We start from the raw sequence: 23,772 nt of genomic DNA on the forward strand, positions 1-23,772 counted from the left end.
AGCCAAACCAATACTGCACAAAGCCTTGCATATTATTGCGGTAATTTACGAATTCTTCAAACCGTCACAGAATCTTAGAATACTGTTTTCTAGAAATGATCATGAATTCCTTCTCCCTGATGTTTGAAGTCTCTGATCTCTTGTGAAAAAGTTAAATTTTGTGTGTCACTTATTACAAATTTCTAATGAATGTTGAAACTCCAGAGGAGTAACAGGTCGAGTTTCCTTGTATTTGGTATCCCTAGTGTTATAAAATGAATCAGTAAGAGTAAGCTATCACTCCTAGTTGTCTGGCTAATGACGTGAATCACACAACGATGGTTTCATATTGTGTTACTGCTAATTATGAGAATGACTGTCGCTGTTCTGTTATGGTGTGGGAATCTTTCAATATAGTTATTGTATGGTCAATTCAATTCCGATGTTGACAAACCATGAAGATCCTGACCCTCGGGTGGATGATTTCTATAGGTTTGCAGGACTGATGCCAATCTCCAATATTAACATGCCATTACCTTCTGCGACACAACACCAAGCTTTACATAAAGAACTGCAGGATACCAATCAGACAACATGATGACGTCAGAATAGATGAATTCTGACTACGAACTGTGGTATACCATAACGCGCTTCTTATTGTTACACTGTACTCTTATTAAATGCCCATGAAAACATTGAGAAGGGGGGAAAATAATAAGAATACCACAGGCAGATCAAAACCTATTTATAACGAATGCCACGGACCAGCATGGCTCCTCTAGTTATTATAAATTTGCTTGGAAACCCGATATTGGCATATGGAATTTTCTAGAATATAATTAGTTTTTTAGAATACGGACGAACTAACTGTAGAATGACATTGTAATATGTGTACTGCTGTACTGCTTTGTGTTTTGATTCAAATGTGATATGCTTACTATTCTGTAAATAGTTTCCTGTGAAGACATACGAACAGTGGTGGTGGTGGTGGTGGCGGTGTCGTTCATTCTTAAGTGGAAGAGCAACTAGGCAACCATCCTCTACATAACAGTAATCAGAGGGAGGAAATGGAAGGGAACCTACACGTCAGAAAATGAACGTATCGGATAAAAAAGTGCAAGGGCCAGGAAGAGCGTAAAAATGAAAGTGTAGCCCGATGGAGATAGGATAGGATGGACGAAAGTGAGGAGCCTGGCACAAGTAATAGGAGGTAATACCAGGACTCAGTAAAGGGGTCAGTGGTAACGAAACGACTCTTCTGAGTTACGAGTCCCTGGGGCCCATTTAGTCTCCTCTGACGACGGGCACACATATGAACACAAGAGATACCTTCGTTAATTCCGTATAAATGAAGAGTGTGAATTCTATCTTATAATTAAAAAGAAGAAGACGAGGTCGACATCCTCCCAACAAGTTTTTCAACAAAAAGCTGATTTTATTTCACCACCTCGTTATGATTTTCAGCTTGAATTCTTGCACCTTCGAATAAGAATCTCTACCCCCCCCCCGAGTAGAATAATTGGATAGTTCTGGCGCCTCCTCCCGCGGGAAATTTGAATTCTGGCGGGAAATTTGAATTTTGGCGGGAAATTCGCATTTTTGCGGGATATTTGAATTTTGGCGGGAGATTTGAATTTGTAAATAAAGCCACGTGCTTTTTGACAGCTGTCATCGGCAACAACGCATCGCTAACCTCACTGCTGCCATCTTGAGGGGCCTAAACCTCAGTAGTGGAAACTTAACCCAACTAGCGTGAGGTAAACAAAGCCACGTGTTTTTTGACAGCCACGTGCTTTTTGACAGACAACAACGCATCGCTAACCTCAGTACTGCCATCTTGACGGGCCTAAACATTAGTGGTACCAACTTAACCTAACTAGCGCGAGATAAACAAATCCACGTGTTTTTTGACAGCCACGTGCTTTTTGACAGACAACAACTCATCGCTAACCTCAGTACTGCCATCTTGACGGGCCTAAACCTTAGTGGTACCAACTTAACCTAACTAGCGTGTGCTAAACAAAGCCACGTGCTTTTTGACAGCTGTCATCCGCCATCTTTAAACCACAGAGCACTGTGCTGCAATCTTTATCGTAGTAGATGTAAAATTCGTCACCTGTCATCGGCAGTCTGCCATCTTGGCGGGCCTAAACCTTAGTGCTACCAACTTAACCTCACTAGCGTGAGATAAACAAAGCCACGTGCAGCTGTCATCCGCCATCTTGCATCGCAAACCTCAGTGCTGCACTCTTTAGTTTGAAATGTGGTGGCGGCAAATTCCACGTTCTCTTGTTTGGAAACAAAGCCACGTGCAGCTGTCATCCGCCATCTTTAATCCAGAGAGCACCGTGCTGCCCTCTTTAGCTACTTACCTTTGAAATGTGGTACGTCACAGCTGTCATCCGCCATCTTGCATCGCACACCTCAGTGCTGCACTCTTTAGCTTGAAATGTAGTGGCGGCAAATTCTTTATGCTCATGTTTGGAAACAAACCTATGCGCTTTTTTTGTCAGCTATCATCCGCCATCTTTAATCCAGAGAGCGCTGTGCTGCCCTCTATGTGGTGGTGGTAAATTCTACACGCTTTACAAACCCATGTGCTTTTCTGACAGCTGTCAACCGCCAGAGAGCACCGTGCTGCCCTCTTTGTACCGGTGACAAATTCCACGTGCTTTTTGACAGCTGTCATCCGCCATCTTGCATCACAAACCTCAGTACTGTACTCTTTAGCTAGATACCTTTGAAATGTGGTGGCGGCAAATTCCACGTGCTCTTGTTTAGTAAACAAAGCCACGTGCTTTTTTGACAGCTGTCGTCCGCCATCTTTAATCAGTAGAGCACTGTGCTGCGGGTAATTTCGTCAGCTGTCATTCGCCATCTTTAATCCACAGAGCACCGTGCTGCTCTATGTAGTAGCGGGTAATTTGAAAAGTTCTGTTAGCTGTCATCCGCTATCTTTAATCAAGAGAGCACCGTGCTGCCATCTTTAGTTGAACTGTGGTGGCGGCAAATTCCACGTGCTCTTGTTTAGTAAACAAACTCACGCGCTTTTTGTCAGGTGTCATCCGCCATCTTACATCGCAAACCTCAGTGCTACACTCTTTAGTTGAAAAATGGTGGCGGATAATTTAAAAAGAAAAATTCTACAGCAGCCATCTCTCGACGCTAATTGCACAAGATGGTGGCTATACATGACTCCTTAAAGGTGCTTTTGCGAGATGATCGCTATACATAGACGCCCTTGGGATGCTTGCGCAAGATGGCGGTTATACAATGCTCCTTATGAGACACCCTAGGGATGCTTGCGCTAGATGGTGGTTGCTCTTATGAGGCGGCTTAAGGATCCTTGCACAAGATGGCTAGAGACGCCCTAAGGATGCTTGCGCAAGATGGCGGACGCAAGATGGCGGTTATACATAGCTCCTTATGAGACAGCCAGTACTCGATACAACATGTGATCAGAACATTGATTGATGTGTTCAGAACACAAAATAAGTGATCAAGACTAGAATCGAACACTGTACTCGATACAGCATGTGATTAAAATATTGTTTGGTGTGTTCAGAACACTACATAAGTAGAATCGAACGCTGTACAACATGTTAGGGGATACCTTTGTTCTAAGAAGATCAGATTGAAACATAACAAGACTAGAATTGTTCACTGCACTCGATGTCGTTAACCTTAACATGTGAACAGAAAATAGATTGATGTGTTCAGATCACTAAGCAAGTAGAATCGAACGCTGTACAACATGTTAGGGGATACCTTTGTTCTAAGAAGATCAGATTGAAACATAACAAGCCTAGAATCGAACACTGCACTCGATGTCGTTAACCTTAACATGTGATCAGAACATTGATTGATGTGTTCAGATCACTAAACAAGTAGAACCGAACACTGTACAACATGTTACGGGATACCTTTGTTCTAAAAAGACCAGATTGAAACATAACAAGACTGGAATTGAACACAGCACTCGATGCAACAAGTGATCAGAACATTGATTGATGTGTTCAGATCACTAAACAAGTAGAACCGAACACTGTACAACATGTTAGGGGATACCTTTGTTCTAAGAAGATCAGATTGAAACATAACAAGACTAGAATTGAACACTGCACTCGATGCAACATGTGATCAGAACATTGATTGGTGTGTTCAGATCACTAAACAAGTAGAACCGAACACTGTACAACATGTTAGGGGATACCTTTGTTCTAAGAAAATTAGATTGAAACATAACAAGACTAGAATCGAACACTGCACTCGATGTCGTTAACCTTAACATGTGATCCGATACAACATGTTAGGGGATACCTTTGTTCTAAGCAAATTAGATTGAAGCATAGCAAGACTAGAATCGAACACTGTAAGAACATTGTTTGATGTGTTCAGAGCAAAAGTACAACTTCAATGATTTACCTAGTGTAAAACACACACTGTACACATATCGCATAGCTATCTCGCCTATCACTTGCCTAGTATGAAAATCAAAAACACACTGTGCACATATCGCATAGTTAACTCGGCAACACTTCAAATGATTTGCTTAGTACGAAAATAAAGTAAACTATACCGCGTAGCTAACTCGTTCATCGCACTGCTAAGACGCTTAGTAATTGCAAATACACTGATATATGTCATACGAAAATCAAGAAAGCACACTGCGTAGCCAACTCGCTCGGGTCACTCGCTTAGTAATTGCAACACGACTAGAACACTGATACACACACGGATAAGAATGTTGCGAGATACTACATACTACATACATGTTAAAAAAATATTGGGGGGGTGAAAGATCATAAATTATATGTACACGTGTTGTCTCCTCCAAGTTGTAAGACGAAATAGACGCAGTACTGTGAGTTTCCGCTTTAGCTGGCGAAAGGAAGTAGCATGATATCTCAGCAAAAAAATAAAAAAATACGCGTGAGCTTGCAAGTCAGACACAATGATGGATACCGCGATTCAAATCCTGGCAACTTATGCCGTCGGGAAGGGCATCCAGCGAGCATCTAGCTGTAAATCCCCGATTCTCATGTTAGAAAGAGCAACTTGTTGTAAAACATTCTTAATCCCAGTTCTTTGACGTCAGGAAGGGCAACCGGTCGAAAACAATAGTGTATGATGTAAGAGGCTAGATACTGCTACTTTTGCATCAGGAAGGGCAACTAGTCTCAAAACAAATTCTTCTGATTTAAAATCTTAGTTTTGCGTCAGGAAGGGCATCCGGCTGTAAAACTATAGTTCACGATACAGCGATTTAAAATCTAAGAAGAGCATCTAGCTGTAAATCCCCGATTCTCGTGTTAGAAGTTGTAAAACAGATTCTTAATCCGAGTTCTTTGACGCCAGGAAGGGCAACCGGTCGAAAACAATAGTGTATGATGTAAGAGGCTAGTTACTGCCAGTTTTGCGTCAGGAAGGGTAACTAGTCTTAAAACAAATTCTTGCGATTTAAAATCTTAGTTTTGCGTCAGGAAGGGCATCCGGCTGTAAAGCAATAGTTCGTGATACAGTGATTAAAAATCTAAGAAAAGCATCTAGCTCTAAAACCCCGATTCTCGTGTTAGAAGTTGTAAAAGAGATTCTTAATCCGAGTTCTTTGACTTCAGGAAGGGCAACCGGTCGAAAACAATAGTGTATGATGTAAGAGGTTAGATACTGCCAGTTTTGCGTCAGGAAGGTCAACTAGTCTTAAAACAAATTCTTGCGATTTAAAATCTTAGTTTTGCGTCAGGAAGGGCATCCGGCTGTAAAACAATAGTTCGTGATACCGCGATTTAAAATCTAAGAAGAGCATCTGGCTGTAAAGCCCCGATTCTCTTGTTAGAAGTTGTAAAAGAGATTCTTAATCCGAGTTCTTTGACTTCAGGAAGGGCAACCGGTCGAAAACAATAGTGTATGATGTAAGAGGCTAGATACTGCTACTTTTGCATCAGGAAGGGCAACTAGTCTCAAAACAAATTCTTCTGATTTAAAATCTTAGTTTTGCGTCAGGAAGGGCATCCGGCTGTAAAACTATAGTTCACGATACAGCGATTTAAAATCTAAGAAGAGCATCTAGCTGTAAATCCCCGATTCTCGTGTTAGAAGTTGTAAAACAGATTCTTAATCCGAGTTCTTTGACGTCAGGGAGGGCAACCGGTCGAAAACAATAGTGTATGATGTAAGAGGTTAGATACTGCTAGTTTTGCGTCAGGAAGGGCAACTAGTCTTAAAACAAATTCTTGCGATTTAAAATCTTAGTTTTGCGTCAGGAAGGGCATCCGGCTGTAAAACAATAGTTCGTGATACAGCGATTTAAAATCTAAGAAGTGCATCTAGCTGTAAAACCCCGATTCTCGTGTTAGAAGTTGTAAAAAAGATTCTTAATCCGAGTTCTTTGACGTCAGGAAGGGCAACCGGTCGAAAACAATAGTGTATGATGTAAGAGGTTAGATACTGCTAGTTTTGCGTCAGGAAGGGCAACTAGTCTTAAAACAAATTTTTGCGATTTAAAATCTTAATTTTGCGTCAGGAAGGGCATCCGGCTGTAAAACAATAGTTCACGATACAGCGATTTAAAATCTAAGAAGTGCATCTAGCTCTAAAACCCCGATTCTCGTGTTAGAAGTTGTAAAAGAAATTCTTAATCCAAGTTAATGACGTCAGGAAGGGCAACCGGTCGAAAACAATAGTGTATGATGTAAGAGTCTAGATACTGCTTTGAGCATCTAGCTGTAAAACCCCGATTCTCGTGTTAGAAGTTGTAAAACAGATTCTTAATCCGAGTTCTTTGACATCAGGAAGGGCAACCGGTCGAAGACAATAGTGTATGATGTAAGAGGCTAGATACTGTTTTGAGCATCTAGCTGTAAAACCCCGATTCTCGTGTTAGAAGTTGTAAAATAGATTCTTAATCCGAGTTCTTTGACGTCAGGAAGGGCAACCGGTCGAAAACAATAGTGTAAGATGTAAGAGGCTAGATACTGCTATTTAAAATCCTAGGAGGGTATCTAGTTGTAAAACGGATTCTTGTGATTTAAAACCTCGCGTCAGGATGGGCAACCGGTCGTAAAACAAATTCTCGCGTTTTAATCTCCTGCGTCAGGAGGAGGCACTCGGCTTTAAAACATATTTTTAATCCCGGTCCTGCTACGTTAGGAACCACATCTAGCTGTAAAAACGGGAGCTTCAAACATTTACAGTTTTAAGCTTTAGGAACGGGTTATGGGTTACATTTTCTGTTCTACTACATAGAACACTATCTTTGAAGTTGTATCGGCGCAGTCTGAAGCGTGGTATGGAATGCATGTGTTAGCTGAAATTGTACACTCGGCTTCCTGCTACACTAACCTTGAACGAAGACACGGTGTGCTGATAAGCAACTTGTAACTCATACAACGTCTTATTGCTAGATTATAAGCGTATTAATGTTGTAAAATATTCTGTTCTGTAAAACTGAATTAGTCCTCCTCTGTGGTGTAGTAGTTAGTGTGATTAGCTGCTACCCCCGGAGGCCCGAGTTCGATTCCTGGCTCTGCTACGGAATGTGTAGCATTTAGCCCATGTAAGTTCCTAACATAAAATATCATGATAGTACGGAGAGGTTAAAACACAGTGCCAGCATATAGCCTACTCCTATCGAAAGAGCCTACATGGCGCCGGCATGTAGGCTTCTCCTGTTGAAGGAGCCTGTACAAGGTTTAACACCCCTCTATCAACAGCCCTTACTTAATGCTGGCTTTTTGCACGCCCTCGAAACTACCTAAGAATGTAATATACAATAGTAGGGAGAGGGTAAAACCCGGTGCCGGCACATAGCCTACTCCTACCGAAGAAGCCTGCACACAGCTTAACGCCTCCATCCGACAAATGAATCACCCCCAACACTCTTGTACTCACAATCATTTTCGAAGGAGTCTGCATAAGGTTTAACGTCCTCATCAACAACCCTTACTTAATGCTAGCTTTTTTGCACACCCCGCCTCTTAGATCATACACCATAGTTTTACGACCGGTTGCACTTCCTGACTAGGATTTTAAATCGCAGTATACGCGATAAATTTGTTATAGCGGGTTTTATAACTAGATATCCCGGTACCGGCACATAGCCTACTCCTACCGAAGAAGCCTGCACAAGGCTTATTGCCTCCATCCGACAGATGAATCACCATCAAAGTCTTGTACTCAAAATCATTTTCGAAGGAGCCTGCACAAGGTTTAACGCCCCCTATCAACAGCCCTTACTTATTGCTGACTTTTTTGCACACCCCGCCTCTTAGATCATACACCATAGTTTTACGACCGGTTGCCCTTCCTGACTAGGGTTTAAATCGCAGTATACGCGATAAATTTGTTATAGCGGGTTTTATAACTAGATATCCCGGTACCGGCACATAGCCTACTCCTACCGAAGAAGCCTGCACAAGGCTTATTGCCTCCTTCCGACAGATGAATCACCCTCAAAGACTTGTACTCAAAATCATTTTCGAAGGAGTCTGCACAAGGTTTAACGCCCCTATCAACAGCCCTTACCAAATGCAAGCTTTTTTACACACCCGCCTCTTAGATCATACACCATAGTTTTACGACCGGTTACCCCTCCTGACTAGGATTTTAAATCACAGTATGCGCGATAAATTTGTTATAGCGGGTTTCATAACTAGATGTACCGGTACCGGCACATAGCCTACTCCTACCGAAGAAGCCTGCACAAGGCTTATTACCTCCATCCGACGGATGAATCACCATCAACGTCTTGTACTCAAAATCATTTCCGAAGGAGCCTGCACAAGGTATAACGGCCCCTATCAACAGCCTTTACTTACTGCTGGCTTTTTTGCACACACCGCCTCTTAGATCATACACCATAGTTTTACAACCGGTTACCCTTCCTGACAAGGATTTTAAATCGCAAGAATTTGTTTTAAGACTAGTTGCCCTTTCTGACGCAAAACTGGCAGTATCTAGCCTATTACATCATACACTATTGTTTTCGACCGCTTGCCCTTCCTGACGTCAAAGAACTCGGATTAAGAATCTGTTTTACAACTTCTAACACGAGAATCGGGGTTTTACAGCTAGATGCTCAAAGCAGTATCTAGCCTCTTACATCATACACTATTGTTTTCGACCGGTTGCCATTCCTGACGTCAAAGAACTCGGATTAATAATCTTTTTTACAAATTCTAACACGAGAATCGGGGTTTTACAGCTAGATGCTCAAAGCAGTATCTAGCCTCTTACATCATACACTATTGTTTTCGACCGGTTGCCCTTCCTGACGTCAAAGAACTCGGATTAAGAATCTTTTTTACAACTTCTAACACGAGAATCGGGGTTTTACAGCCAGATGCACTTCTTAGATTTTAAATCGCTGTATCACGAACTATTGTTTTACAGCCGGATGCCCTTCCTGACGCAAAATTAAGATTTTGAATCGCGAAAATTTGTTTTAAGACTAGTTGCCCTTCCTGACGCAAAACTAGCAGTATCTAACCTCTTACATCATACACTATTGTTTTCGACCGGTTGCCCTTCCTGACGTCAACGAACTCGGATTAAGAATCTCTTTTACAACTTCTAACACGAGAATCGGGGTTTTACAGCTAGATGCTCTTCTTATATTTTAAATCGCTGTGTCACGAACTATCTTTTTACAGCCGGATGCCCTTCCTGACGCAAAACTAAGATTTTAAATCGCAAGAATTTGTTTTAGGACTAGTTGCCCTTCCTGACGCAAAACTGGCAGTATCTAACCTCTTACATCATACACTATTGTTTCCGACCGGTTGCCCTTCCTGACGTCAAAGAACTCGGATTAAGAATCTATTTTACAACTTCTAACACGAGAATCGGGGTTTTACAGCTAGATGCTCTTCTTAGATTTTAAATCACTGTATCACGAAATATTGTTTTACAGCCGGATGCCCTTCCTGACGCAAAACTGAGATTGTAAATCGCAAGAATTTGTTTTAAGACTAGTTGACCTTCCTGACGCAAAACGGGCAGTATCTAGCCTCTTACATCATACACTATTGTTTTCGACCGGTTGCCCTTCCTGACGTCAAAGAACTCGGATTAAGAATCTGTTTTACAACTAGATGCTCTTTTTAACACGAGAATCGGGGTTTTACAGCTTAATGCACCTCTTAGATTTTAAATCGCTGTATCACGAACTATTGTTTTACAGCCGGATGCCTTTCCTGACGCAAAACTAAGAATTTAAATCGCAAGAATTTGTTTTAAGACTAGTTGCCCTTCCTGACGCAAAACTGGCAGTATCTAGCCTCTTACATCATACACTATTGTTTTCGACCGGTTGCCCTTCCTGACGTCAAAGAACTGGGATTAAGAATGTTTTACAACAAGTTGCTCTTTCTAACATGAGAATCGGGGATTTACAGCTAGATGCTCGCTGGATGCCCTTCCCGACGGCATAAGTTGCCAGGATTTGAATCGCGGTATCCATCATTGTGTCTGACTTGCAAGCTCACGCGTATTTTTTTTTTTTTTTTGCTGAGATATCATGCTACTTCCGTTCGCCAGCTAGAGCGGAAACTCACAGTACTGCGTCTATTTCGTCTTACAACTTGGAGGAGACAACATGTGTACATATAATTTATGATCTTTCACCCCCCCAATATTTTTTTAACATGTAAGTATGTAGTATCTCGCAACATTCTTATCCGTGTGTGTATCAGTGTTCTAGTCGTGTTGCAATTACTAAGCGAGTGACCCGAGCGAGTTGGCTACGCAGTGTGCTTTCTTGATTTTCGTATGACATATATCAGTGTATTTGCAATTACTAAGCGTCTTAGCAGTGCGATGAACGAGTTAGCTACGCGGTATAGATTTTTTATTTTCGTACTAAGCAAATCATTTGAAGTGTTGCCGAGTTAGCTATGCGATATGTGCACAGTGTGTTTTTGATTTTCATACTAGGCAAGTGATAGGCGAGATAGCTATGCGATATGTGCACAGTGTGTGTTTTACACTAGGTAAATCATTGAAGTTGTACTTTTGCTCTGAACACATCAAACAATGTTCTTACAGTGTTCGATTCTAGTCTTGCTATGCTTCAATCTAATTTTCTTAGAACAAGGTATCCCCTAACATGTTGTATCGGATCACATGTTAAGGTTAACGACATCGAGTGCAGTGTTCGATTCTAGTCTTGTTATGTTTCAATCTAATTTTCTTAGAACAAAGGTATCCCCTAACATGTTGTACAGTGTTCGGTTCTACTTGTTTAGTGATCTGAACACATCAATCAATGTTCTGATCACATGTTGCATCGAGTGCAGTGTTCAATTCTAGTCTTGTTATGTTTCAATCTGATCTTCTTAGAACAAAGGTATCCCCTAACGTGTTGTACAGTGTTCGGTTCTACTTGTTTAGTGATCTGAACACATCAATCAATGTTCTGATCACATGTTGCATCGAGTGCTGTGTTCAATTCTAGTCTTGTTATGTTTCAATCTGGTCTTCTTAGAACAAAGGTATCCCCTAACATGTTGTACAGTGTTCGGTTCTACTTGTTTAGTGATCTGAACACATCAATCAATGTTCTGATCACATGTTAAGGTTAACGACATCGAGTGCAGTGTTCGATTCTAGGCTTGTTATGTTTCAATCTGATCTTCTTAGAACAAAGGTATCCCCTAACATGTTCTACAGCGTTCGATTCTACTTGTTTAGTGATCTGAACACATCAATCAATTTTCTGTTCACATGTTAAGGTTAACGACATCGAGGCAGTGTTCAATTCTAGTCTTGTTATGTTTCAATCTGATCTTCTTAGAACAAAGGTATTCCCTAACATGTTGTACAGCGTTCGATTCTACTTATGTAGTGTTCTGAACACACCAAACAATGTTTTAATCACATGCTGTATCGAGTACAGTGTTCGATTCTAGTCTTGATCACTTATTTTGTGTTCTGAACACATCAATCAATGTTCTGATCACATGTTGTATCGAGTACTGGCTGTCTCATAAGGAGCTATGTATAACCGCCATCTTGCGTCCACCATCTTGCGCAAGCATCCTTAGGGCGTCTCTAGCCATCTTGTGCAAGGATCCTTAAGCCGCCTCATAAGAGCAACCACCATCTTGCGCAAGCATCCCTAGGGTGTCACATAAGGAGCCTTGTATAACCGCCATCTTGCGCAAGCATCCCAAGGGCGTCTATGCATAGCGATCATCTCGCAACAGCACCTTTAAGGAGTCATGTATAGCCACCATCTTGTGCAATTAGCGTCGAGAGATGGCTGCTGTAGAATTTTTCTTTTTAAATTATCCGCCACCATTTTTCAACTAAAGAGTGTAGCACTGAGGTTTGCGATGTAAGATGTCGGATGACAGCTGACAAAAGGCGCGTGAGTTTGTTTACTAAACAAGAGCACGTGGAATTTGCCGCCACCACAGTTCAACTAAAGATGGCAGCACGGTGCTCTCTTGATTAAAGATAGCGGATGACAGCTAACAGAACTTTTCAAATTACCCGCTACTACAGAGAGCAGCACGGTGCTCTGTGGATTAAAGATGGCGGATGACAGCTGACGAAATTATCCGCAGCACAGTGCTCAATTGATTAAAGATGGCGGACGACAGCTGTCAAAAATGCACGTGGCTTTGTTTACTAAACAAGAGCACGTGGAATTTGCCGCCACCACATTTCAAAGGTATCTAGCTAAAGAGTACAGTACTGAGGTTTGTGATGCAAGATGGCGGATGACAGCTGTCAAAAAGCACGTGGAATTTGTCACCGGTACAAAGAGGGCAGCACGGTGCTCTCTGGCGGTTGACAGCTGTCAGAAAAGCACATGGGTTTGTAAAGCGTGTAGAATTTACCACCACCACATAGAGGGCAGCACAGCGCTCTCTGGATTAAAGATGGCGGATGATAGCTGACAAAAAAGCGCATAGGTTTGTTTCCAAACATGAGCATAAAGAATTTGCCGCCACTACATTTCAAGCTAAAGAGTGCAGCACTGAGGTGTGCGATGCAAGATGGCGGATGACAGCTGTGACGTACCACATTTCAAAGGTAAGTAGCTAAAGAGGGCAGCACGGTGCTCTCTGGATTAAAGATGGCGGATGACAGCTGCACGTGGCTTTGATTCCAAACAAGAGCACGTGGAATTTGCCGCCACCACATTTCAAACTAAAGAGTGCAGCACTGAGGTTTGCGATGCAAGATGGCGGATGACAGCTGCACGTGGCTTTGTTTATCTCACGCTAGTGAGGTTAAGTTGGTAGCACTAAGGTTTAGGCCCGCCAAGATGGCAGCACTGCCGATGACAGGTGACGAATTTTACATCTACTACGATAAAGAGGGCAGCACAGTGCTCTGTGGTTTAACGATGGCGGATGACAGCTGTCAAAAAGCACGTGGCTTTGTTTAGCACACGCTAGTTAGGTTAAGTTGGTACCACTAAGGTTTAGGCCCGTCAAGATGGCAGTACTGAGGTTAGCGATGCGTTGTTGTCTGTCAAAAAGCACGTGGCTGTCAAAAAACACGTGGATTTGTTTATATCGCGCTAGTTAGGTTAAGTTGGTACCACTAATGTTTAGGCCCGTCAAAATGGCAGTACTGAGGTTAGCGATGCGTTGTTGTCTGTCAAAAAGCACGTGGCTGTCAAAAAACATGTGGCTTTGTTTACCTCACGCTAGTTAGGTTAAGTTGGCACTACTGAGGTTTAGGCCCGTCAAGATGGCAGCAGTGAGGTTAGCGATGCGTTGTTGTCGATGACAGCTGTCAAAAAGCACGTGGCTTTGTTTACAAATTCGAATTTCCCGCCAAAATTCAAATTTCCCGCCAGAATTCAAATTTCCCGCGGGAGGAGGCGCCAGAACCATCCAATTATACTACTCTCCCGCATCCCAGTGAATGGAATTTTGCTTCATTCTAAATAATATGCTTATCTGAATGTGTACGCTTCTTCGCTTTTCTAAGAAGTTTTTTGTAACAATTACCCCTTTTAAAGCCCATTCCTTTTCACCACAGCGTAAAACTTCGTGAAAATCCAATCGGGTCGGAGAAAGCGCGATTGCCCAAATCTAGAATAAGCAAAATGAATAACTTCATATGAGATCATAGAAGCTAAGATTGACGCGATATCGAAGTAGATATAACCATAATGACAGTGAGAATAAGACAAAGGAAACAGGAGGCGGACTGTTTAAAAAATGGACCCAACACTCTAGAAAATAAGGAGATGACTGACTGTTTCAGCTAGCAGATGTATCGCAAGTAATGAGCAAATTAAATCAGATAAACGCATGAAGAAATAAGATAGTTTGGTTAAATAATTTCTCAGGTACGAGTATACGTCGAAACAAAACGGAACAAAGTATTATTTGAACACAAAAATGCGTAAATTTCACTTGAATCATTTGCTAAAGGTAGAGAATCAGGCATATTGAAGACGCCAAGGGAATGTAATCAACTACAGAATCAGTAAGTCGTAAGAACTCAATACCATTGCTAGCATAAATAAAAAATCAAACCCATTGGACATATAGTTTGATAAAATTATGGAAATATTGGGAGTCTGATAAAAGTTACAGATCGGTTAAACAATTCTGAAACGAGATAAATAATTGTTAAATCAGAAGGCCTTGTTAGCACCCACATGTATCAGCTGATTCCATTTGTGTTCTGTATTTCTATAATTGAAGGAGGCCGTGATTGACCGGCATCGCAGATGACGACTGCAAAACGAGCCACGCAGCGTGGAGATCGCGGTCGGCAGCGGAGAATAAATGCATAAATCATCCCAGAAAGCAACGGAAAGGGGATACATTTCACAAGTAAAACATATAGTAAGGTACATATATTTTAAGTAGATAATTAGTAGTTTAAGTGTTGATATTGTGCCGTTTAATCTTCAAAATAAAGTATATCATGTTAGTCTCGCGAGTGATTTCTCATTAGATCGTTATAAAGGACTTAGGCAGTCTTCTATAGAAATATAACCAAATCCTAGATACCGAAACGAATATCCAAGTAATGCCATAGCAAATGGGAAGTTCTGACAAGAAGAATAAATGATATTGTATAGATTCCAAGTGATAGGTTTATATGAATGTAGATGACATTTTTAAATAATATGAGTAGGTGATACGTTGCTATAATAAAGAAGAGTATTACGAAATATGGAAATGTCAATAGACAGGCGAAATGTTATTATAATTCGACTGTAGGTGATTGAAAAAGGGAAGCGTAGGGCGGCGACGGCAGTGGCGAGATCACACTGCATGTTTACCACCACAGGTATGGCACTGTGGGGGTTCAAGTGTGTTGGGACACGTGGGTGTAGAATGATCTTGATTGCAAGGCTTCTTCGCGGTACTCTGAATTGTGGTATGATTATTGCAGATGAGACAGCGCTCACAGTGGATGGCTTGTGGGATGTGGAGCGCCAGATGGCACCACTTGATGGTTGTGTCCATGTATGACGTTTCCGCTGACCAAGACAAGGTCGACATCTTCGGGCGATGGCAGAAGAATTTTCACCACATAGGTGGGACCCGTGGAGTTCTTGATTCTGAAAGCCTTCTCGATAGGGATGCCTTCCGCATGGAATTCACAGATTATTGCTTCCTCTTTAATAGAGGGGCCAATACCTCGTATTACACAGCTTAAAAGGCGGTAGCGTGGTGTATAGGGTGACTTTTTCATGGGTTGAGTTGGGAATAGTTGGAAAGGGGTACTTGATCCAAGTTGGTGAGCTCCTGTTGCAGTGGTGAGTTGTATGGCCGCGGTATCCCCTTAAACTTGAATGATGACTCCAGTTGTCATTCGTCGGATCACCGTTGTATCCTCACGGCGCATATTGAATCTGAGAAGTGCGAAGAAAAAGGCATGGGGAGATTTGAACGCGGGGAATGGTTGGAGAGTAGAAATGAATGCGTTCCTGAGGGAGTAGAGTGGAGCAAGCGCGAATGACTGATAGGGCGCCTTGTTCTGGATACTGATGAAAGTCCGAGCAGGGAAGGGGTTGTTGTTTTTGTGGTGGTGGTGATGGTGGTGGTGGTGGTGGTGGTGGTGGTGGTGGTGGTGGTGGTGCGGTAGAATTGCGTTGAATGGGGTGATTGACGGAGTCCGTGGACAGCGGCGATGTACTTGTAGTGTCTGTCGGTGGTGCAGGTTCCGTATCCTCCGTAGCAGACTGGTGCTGCTGGTGTCATGGGAAGAAATCTGGTCTGGTAGTCATGAGCTGCATAACTAGACATTACGGTCAAGTGGTTAGACTAAAGTCAGTGACGGCAATAGTGTGTTGGTCGCTGCTCTTGTGGTGACTTGACAATACGGTGAATAGCACTACATGACGGAGATTAATTTTATAGGAGACTGAGGAGGTATGGTACTGCTCACGATGGGCTCGCCCTGAGGTGATAACTCTCGGAGTTTCGTCTATCAACCTAATCAGAACTCTTGTTTTGTAGGGAATGTACTACAAGGCTGAGTTACGGTGTAGGAAGACTGTTGGAGTGCGAAAGGTGTGTGAAGTAAGCCTATTTATGCAGCATATATATTTTACGTAAATGAAGAGATAATACGAGTAGTAGTGAGATTTTCACCCACAGTTGAATTCGTGTTATACCTTTCTCTTATTCGTGGCTTCTGATTTGTGTACCTTCTCCATTACTAAAGGCTAGCTACAATCTCCGTGAAATTCAATCTCCTGTTATTGTGATGAAAACCCCCTTTCCAGACAATTGTCGTACGTTTCTCAAGCTTGAGTGTCCTCTTCGACCCTGGCTTCTTTGGTCATGGTTTTAGCCTTGTAATATCAGTTTTAAAGGTTGGTTCTGGTCGTCCCTCATATTATGTCCTGCTCTTGATCGTGCGAACTAGATTTCGATACTTCTTCATGTTCTTAATTAATACTGAATTTTAAATATGATCCATGAAATACAAAGAATCCTTCGGAAAATCCACATCTCGGAGGTTTTCCCTCTGTTTATGGTGTTGTTCCTCAATGTCCATATCTCACTGCCATATAGAAGTTTTGATATATAATGCTGCTAGTGTCTTATCCTTGCGAGACTTACACAATTAATTTCTATCCGTATCCTGATATGTGGTCTATACTTTACCCAACTACAAGGTCCTGGGAATTGGGTACCTGTTAAACTAGCTTACCGTAGGTGTTCAGATGGACCCGTGCGTTACGAGTTCCACAGGTAGTCATGACATTTGCCTTAGCCAGTGTGGCTTCAGGGCTTCTAAAGGAACCACGGATAAGATATTCACAGATTTTCAGCTTCAGGAAAAATACAGATAAGAGAACACATCTCTTTATAGTGCCTACATCGATCTCACTAAGGCATTTGATTCTGTAAACTGTGATTCTTTGTGGAAGATATTTAGGATTGTATGGTTTCCCATCTTGAAATTATACTACACTGATATTGACGGCAGCTGTTTTCGATACAAACTCTTTTGGAGAGTCATTTCGTATCAATACCGGTGTTAAGAAAGGCTGTGTGATTGCCCCTACTTTGTTCTCATTATATAGTATACAGTCGCCGTTATGCAGCTAGTCGAGAACGTTCTTTGTCCAGGAATACAGATAAATTACAGCCTTGATAGGAAACTATATACTTTGAGTCGTGTAGGGGCGAAAACTCGTACACTTTCTATAGCATGTCGAGTTACAGCATGCTGATGATAATGCAGTTGTAACACAGTCTGAAGAAGAACTAATGCTGAACCCGAATTCCTTTACAACTGCATACAGAAAGATTATTCTCAAATTGAATACCAGTACGACAAAGATTCTCTATCAACCATCCCCTCGAAAAGGACATATCCCCATCGATGGAGTGAGGCTTCTAGTAGTAAACTCCTTTTCTAACCTCGGCAGCATCCCCTCATCAAGCGAAAATATAGATTTGGAAATCAAATTTAGAATCAACCCTGCTGGAAAATCCTTTGCTAAACTACGATCCCGAGTATTTGACAATCATGATATCAATATTGCAACAAAACTCCTTGTATACAATTCAGTTGTAGTTGCCAGCTTGCTATATGGATGTGAATCCTGGACATGCTACTGACGGCATACTAAATGTTGGAACCATATCACCAGCGATATTTAAGGAGAATTCTGCATATAACCTGACAAGATATACAAACACAAATGTCAGCGTACTTGAAGAGACAGAGACCATCAGTATAGAAGCCTTGGTTTTAGGACGTCAGCTACGTTGGACAGGGCATGTAATACCCATGCCCAATACTCGCATTCCAAAGAAAGTGTTTTGCTCTGAGTTAACAGTGGGCACATTTTGTTTGGGTGTTCATAAGAAGTTACTTAAGGATGTAATTAAGGATAACATGAAGAAGGGCGACATAGATGTTAACATTAGCCATCAACCGTTCATCCTGGAGATCATTAGTTCATTGCGGCGCAATATTTTCGAAGAAAACTTTAGGCGAATAGTGAAATATAAGAGGCAACGAAGGAGGGAAAAAGAACAAAATTTGTGGAGGACAGCGAAGATGACGTCGCGTGATAGCAGCAGTATGCTGTTAAGACGGTACACCATCTTGCTCTTGCTGGAATTTTGACAGAGCACGTCGCAAAATATTCTGAATTTAACGGGCTCTATTTAATGATCCTTTCATAAACACCAAGGGTGAAGAGGGACAATTGTAGCTTACTGTGTACAATGTTTGGATTTGGGCCCATGTGTTGGAGGAAACATTCTGTAAGGTGAGGTTCACCAACTCAACGTAGCTCCATAAACGCCAAAAAACGTAGTCACTACATGCGAGAAAGCACAGTAATTCATTTCAAGTGCATTATTTCCACTTCCTACTCATGCAGCATCATATTCGGAACAACCAATTTCAATTACATTTCACAGTATCTGACTTCTACAGACAACGAATAATTCATCAACTTTTTTATTCGGAGAGAAAAATACATTATATATTTTGTATGTTTGTAGAGCTATGCCGAAGAGGAACCCCATAATATTTCTGGCTAAAGGAAATTTAATTTCATATAGTGGTTGAATGCCCAGATTCTCAGTTAAAATAAATTGTGCATTTGCTACTACCTATGATTACAAAGGTACATGTGCAAAGCAAACCTGATTATCTTCATTAGGGAGTTCACTCTGGATACACTTTCCTTCCTATTTGCAGTTTCACCCTCTCTGAACTCTGAGTCAATATTGCCTCTTTCGTACCAGGCTGGATGTTACGGATTATTTACTTGTGTCATCACAAATAAGTCTACTGTAATGAGCGATGGTCTGGTCTTCCCCTTTCAGAGGGCGGTATCTGAACCCACCAGGCTTTTAATATTTCCACAGCGACACTAATGAGGGCCAGCCACTGGCCACGTAATTGATGGTAAAGCGACAAGCAAAAATTCCGGACACACTCGGCTAAAAGTAGACGTCCTATATCTGTGTGTGTATGTGAAATTCTGACAGACCTGTTATAGATCAACGATATTCACTAGTATTATTTAATACCAACTTGTAAAAATAAAGTAAAATCGTGTCATTTTCTTGCGGTCATGCTGCTATTTTTCAATCACACCGCAATGGAGATGAGCTGATTGTACCATTTCATTCACTATCATGGTCTTTGTCTTTAACGCAATCCATAGACGACGTATGAAAAAGTCTTCTTCTTTTGTGCCTTTTCGTAACAGAAGTTTGGCGATCACCATGGAATAATTACTCCCATTTTACACTTCTATTATCCAGGTATAGCAAAATTTGCTATAGTTGAAAATTGGTTCCTTGGCTCGTGACACGGCCGTATTTAATACTGCTGAATGGGAGAAAATGATTGTTCCGATCAGCACGGACAATATATAAACGTTAAAGATGTTCTTTTTTAAACCCCTAAAAACAGTGTAGAAGAGCATGTTGACAGACAAATTTGCATATTTTTTCTGCTCTCCAGAAAGATATATTGCAGAATAAGTACCAAAGGCAGAAACAAAAGTAGTGGCTTCTAACGTACGGGGTAAACTCATTTTGCTCCTCAAAGATTCTTCTACATGTGTTCCTTTTAATGTTTTAACGTATAACTTCATTGTGAAATTATTGATGTGAGCTAATACACTGAAGGTTTTCGGCGACGTAAGTTTGGGAAAGGGCTAGGATTTAGAAGAAAGTAGCTATGGCCTTAACTAAGATACAGCCCCAGCATTTGCCTGGTGTGGAAATGGGAAACCACGGAAAACCATCTTCAGGGCTGCCGAGAGTGGGATTCTAACCCACTATCTCCCGGATGCAAGCACACTAGGGATTGTAGTAAGGATGTAAAGGAGAGGGCATATACGTATCGATGATGATGATGATGTTATTGGCTTTACGTCCCACTAACTACTTATACGGTTTTCGGTGACGCCGAGGTGCTGGAATTTTGTTCCGCAGGAGTTCTTTTACGTGCCAGTAAATCTACTGACACGGGGATGACGTATTTGAGCACCTTCAAATACCACCGCACTGAGCCAGCATTGAACCTGCCAAGTTGGGGTCAGAAGGCCAGCGCCTCAACCTGAGCCACTCAGCCCGGCATATACGTATCTGGTAAGACACAAAATAGAGTATAGATCCAGTGTATGGAATACCACAAATACCACAACAGTATTACGTAAATCAAGGACTGGGAACAATTCAAAGAAAATCAGCTCGATAGGTTCTAGGTGGTTTACGACAAATGAGTAGCGTTATAAAAATTTGTAAATTTTAGGCTGGGAGGACTTGGAAAAAAGGCGACGAGCTGCTCAACTAAGTGGTATGTTCCGAGCTGTTAGTGGAGAGATGGCGTGGAATGACATTAGCAGACGAATAACTTTGAGTGGTGGTTTTTTTTAAGTAGGAAAGCTCACAATATGAAGATAAAGTTTGAATTCAAGAGGACAAATTGGAGCAAATACTCGTTTATAGGAAGTGGAATTAGGGATTGAAATAATTTAACAAGGGAGATATTCAATAAATGTCCAATTTCCTTGCAATCTATATATATAAAATGAGAGTTTTGTCTGTACATTGCTCAGAATTTGAAAAGAATGGTATTTCTGTATCGGTTATATCCACAGTAACAAGAAAATGCATTCTTTTTACTTTTCCGTAATGTCTGTCTGTCTGTCTGTCTGTCTGTCTGTCCGTACACGTATCACGAGAAAACGGCTGAAGAGAATTTTATGACAATCGGAATGTAAAGTCGGGTGCTGAACCGCTACAATCTAGGCTATAAATTATTTTAATCACGCTGTGTGAAATGGTAGTTTAGGGGAAGGCCTGAAATTTAATTCTCAAATATTTATGTTATTAGTGGTCGTGTCTTAATGAAAATCGCTAGACAAAGATGGAAAGTAAGTCGCTACAATATAGGCTATACACGCTGAGAAAAATGGTAGTTTAGGGGAAGGCCTAAAATTTAATTGTCAAATATTTATTTTAAGTGGTCGTATCTTCACGAAAATTGGTATGCAAATTCGGGAAATAGGTCGCTATAATCTAGGCTATACATTATTTTAATCACGCTGAGTGAAATGGTAGTTTAGGGGAAGGCCTGAAATGTAATCTATATATATAAAATAAGAGTTTTGCCTGTACATTGCTCAGAATTTGAAAAGAATGGTATTTCTGTATCGGTCATGTCCACAGTAACAAGAAAATGCATTTTTTTACTTTTCCGTAATGTCTGTCTGTCTGTCTGTCTGTCTGTCTGTCTGTCTGTCTGTCTGTCTGTCTGTCTGTCTGTCTGTCTGTCTGTCTGTCTGTCTGTCTGTCTGTATGTACACGCATCACGAGAAAACTGCTGAAGAGAATTTTATGAAAATCGGAATGTAAAGTCGGGTGATGAACCGCTACAATCTAGGCTGTAAATTATTTTAATCACGCTCAGAGAAATGATAGTTTAGGGGAAGGCCTGAAATGTAATTCTCAAATAAGTTATTTATGTTATTAGTGGTCGTATCGATAAATCTATATATATATAGAGTTTTGTCTGTACATTACTGAGAATTTCTGTATCGGTCATGTCCACAGTGACAATGGAATGCATTTTTTTATTTTTCCGTAATTTCTGTCTGTCTGTATGCATGTACACGCATCACGAAAAAACGGCTGAAGAGAATTTAGTGAAAATCGGTATGTAATGACGGGTGATGAACCACTGCAATCTAGGCTACAAATTATTTTATTCACGCTGAGTGAAATGGTAGTTTAGGGGAAGGTCTGAAATGTAATTCTCAAATAAGTTATGTTATTAGTGGTCGCAACGATAAATACTACATAACTAACCTAACTTTAGTTATGTCGTAAGTTAGTAGTAGTTATGTAAGGAGTTATTAAATTTCCGATCGCTTATGTCTTATACATTGTTACCGTACCGCATATAATCGGAGATATTCATGAATTTGGATTTTTGTTACTAAGTCCATATCAGCGCCGAGTCACGAGAAAATGGGTAAACAGAATTTAGTGAAAATCGGTGTGTAAAGTCCGAGAAAAAGGAACTACAGTCTACGATATAAATAATTTTGAAAGACACCCTAATATCACAGAGTCGAAAGAAAACTAATGTGAAGGCCTGCAATATAGAAAGGTCATAAACTTTATCAACAATAACACTACATTGACCATTGTTTGTTGTGATGTGCTTTTTGTCTTCTGTTTTCTCTCATCTCCGACAGATAGGATTACTGCAGCGTACTGAGGATTTTTTTTTTAATTTGCTTGACGTCGCACCGACACAGGTAGGTCTTATGGCGACGATGGGATAGGAAATGAATAGTGGTGTGAAGGAAGCGGCCTTGGCTTTAAGGTACAGCCTGGTGTGACTGGTGTGAAAATGGGAAACCACGGAATACCATCTTTTCTTTGCTTAACGTCGCACCGACACAGATATGTCTTATGGTGACGATGGGATAGGAAATGTCTAGGAAGTGGAAGGAAGCGGCCGTGGTTTTAATTAAGGTACAGTCCCGGCACTTGCCTGGTGTGAAACTGGGAAACCACGGAAAACCATCATCAGGGCTGCCGACGGTGGGGCTCGAACCCACCATCTCCCGATTACCATCTTCAGTGTTGCCGCCAGTGGGGTTTGAATCCACTATCTCCCGGATGCAAGCTCACAGCTGCGCGCCCCTAACCACACGGCCAACTCGCCTGGGCGTACCGACTGTAACAGCCTGCCTGTATATTGGTGGGAAGTAGCTGGGGTGTAAGATAATTTTATTCTTTAGCATGCCATTCCTATGGTTCATACATTCTCTGATATATCTGGTACGTAACACAATGGTTCATCATAGTATTCGAGCTATACAATCCCTACTCTGAGCCACTGATTGGAATGAGTAGTGTGGATATTTAACGGAATAATGACAGAGGAGTGTTCACGGCTGTCTGCGACCTGGTTATTCCAGCTCTGGAACTTTCGACTGTTAGATCGGCACCGTAGTACTGTTCGTTGAAAGTGAGAAAGTGTGCGGTTTTTCATTTGATCGAGTATTTTATATCATAACATTGCTTTCAATCGCTACATTCCTACTGACGTTTTTGTAATGACCTATGTTGAATTAAGTTAGGAAAACCACCAAGTCAGTCGTTCTGAGAATCCCGTAGCGAAGCACGGGTACATCAGCTAGTCACTTAATAAAGGCTAAGAAAACAACAAATAGGGAATCTGCCACCCGGGCAACTTCCCTAAATACAGATCAGTAGTGATCGATTGAAGTATTTTTGAACATGGAATTTTCACGGTTCAGCGTCTTGTGGTATATATTAAATTAATGAAATGAATAATTTGGTC

This window comes from Anabrus simplex, chromosome 1 (genome assembly GCF_040414725.1).
Source record: "Anabrus simplex isolate iqAnaSimp1 chromosome 1, ASM4041472v1, whole genome shotgun sequence".
Taxonomy (NCBI): Eukaryota; Metazoa; Arthropoda; class Insecta; order Orthoptera; family Tettigoniidae; genus Anabrus; species Anabrus simplex.